The sequence below is a fragment of the Neopelma chrysocephalum genome, unplaced genomic scaffold (genome assembly GCF_003984885.1).
Source record: "Neopelma chrysocephalum unplaced genomic scaffold, ASM398488v2 Primary Assembly neopelma1_88076, whole genome shotgun sequence".
Lineage (NCBI taxonomy): Eukaryota > Metazoa > Chordata > Aves > Passeriformes > Pipridae > Neopelma > Neopelma chrysocephalum.
The window spans coordinates 1-1,940 of NW_020917324.1; the positions used below are offsets into that span (position 1 = coordinate 1).

Sequence of the window (1,940 nt, forward strand, 5' to 3'; positions counted from 1 at the left end):
GCCCCAATCTTCGAGCAGAAAGCAGGTACCACTTTAGGCTGGGCTTAGGCGGGGTGTAGGCCCAGCTCAGAGCCTTCAGGGGGTTGTTGTCCTCCTGATCCCCTTATCAGAGGCAAGTCTGTGCATAATCAGGGTTTAATAGTTCACAGCCTTTGGAAAAACTCCCTTCCACAAGTGCTGAGTCACTTCCCTGGCTTTCTTCCACGTCCTTTTGCACAACTCCTTTTGCATTCTGACTTTGCACGGTGTTTTAAGAAAAGCTTTGTGGCTTTTTTTTCCCCCCCTCTTTTCCTCCTCCTTCTGTTTTTTTCCTGGGCTAAAATGTGGTTTATTTCTCTCCATAAAATCCAGTATTTTTCCTCAAAAAAAAAGGGATATGTCAGTGTGAGAGAGGAACCAGGCTGGAAGTGGTTTGCAGCAGGACCTGTGGGAATCCAACAGGTTTAGGAATTTTTGGTGGAGATATGGCAGAGTTTTGGTGTAGTTGAGAGCACAAAGCCTTTGTTTTTTCTCCCCAGAGATTGCCCTGGTGACCAACAAACCCGAGAAAGTGGCTCCTTCACGCCAGGATATATTTCAAGGTAGGAGAAGATCAGTGGGTTCCCAGAACTTTCTGACAGGAGAGCTGGAGAGGGACTGGGGACAAGGCATGGAGGGACAGGACACAGGGAATGGCTTCCCAGTGCCAGAGGGCAGGGATAGATGGGATATTGGGAAGGAATTGCTGGCTGGGAGGGTGGGGAGGGGCTGGAATGGATTTCCCAGAGAAGCTGTGGCTGCCCCTGGATCCCTGGGAGTGTCCAAGGCCGGGTTGGAGCAACCTGGGATAGTGGGAGGTGTCCCTGCCCATGGAACTGGATGATCCTTCATTTCCCTTCCCATCCAAACCACTGTGATTCCATGATCCACCTTTTTCCAACCTCCAGCTCACACAACCCTTGCTCTCCACTCTGTTTCCCCAGGAGACCTTGGGGGGCTCTTCCCACCCCCAGGAGGGTTCAGGAAGCTCTTCCCACCTTCAGGAGCCCTTGGGGGGCTCTTCTCACCCCCAGGAGCTCTCAGGAAGCTCTTCCCACCCCTAGGAGCATTCAGGAAGCTCTTCCCACCCCCAGGAGCTCTCAGGAAGCTCTTCCCACCCCCAGGAGATCTCAGGGAGCTCTTCCTGCCCCACTCACTCCCAGACAAGGGCCTGGAGGGACAGGACACAGGGAATGGCTTCCCATGCCAGGGGGCAGGGCTAGATGGGACATTGGGAAGGAATTGCTGACTGGGAGAGTGGGGAGGGGCTGGAATAGATTTCCCAGAGAAGCTGTGGCTGCCCCTGGATCCCTGGAAGTGTCCAAGGCCAGGCTGGAGCAACCTGGGACAGTGGAAGGTGTCCCTGCCTTCAGACGATCTTTCAGTTCCCTTCCAACACAAACCATTCCTTGATTCTGTGAAGCCTTGGGATGATCCCCACCGGTGGAAGCAGTGGAAAATCCTATCACTGTCCTTAACCTTCTTTTCCTCCCTCCCCAGAACAACTGGCAGCCATCCCAGAATTCCAGAGCCTGGGTCCTCTGTTCCGGTGCTCCGAGCCCGTCCAGCTCACGGAAGCGGAGACCGAGTACTTTGTGCGCTGCATCAAACACGTCTTCCCGAACCACATCGTCTTCCAGGTGAGGGAACTCCCTCGCTTTTCACAGAATCACAGAATCATAGAATCAGCTGGGTTGGAAGGGACCTCTGAGGTCATCCAGCCCAACCCTTGCTCCAACCCCGCCGTGGTTCCCAGCCCATGGCACTGATGCCACATCCAGTCTGTCCTTAAACACCTCCAGGGACGGAGAATCCACCCCCTCCCTGGGCAGCCCATTCCAATGGCTGAGCACCCTCTCTGGAAAGAAATTCTTCCTAATATCCAACCTAAACCTCCCCTGGCACAGCTGAAGACCCCGAGC

The 1,940-nt window shown here is 54.3% G+C and overlaps 1 long non-coding RNA gene across 1 annotated transcript; it reads left to right on the forward strand.

Annotated features, from left to right (window-relative positions):
* LOC113979713 lies at positions 1-1,652 on the forward strand. The gene is made up of 3 exons (XR_003537959.1): positions 1-25; positions 519-581; positions 1,519-1,652. It is a non-coding gene; the product is annotated as an uncharacterized LOC113979713 (long non-coding RNA).
* The last annotated feature ends 288 nt before the right edge of the window (positions 1,653-1,940 follow it).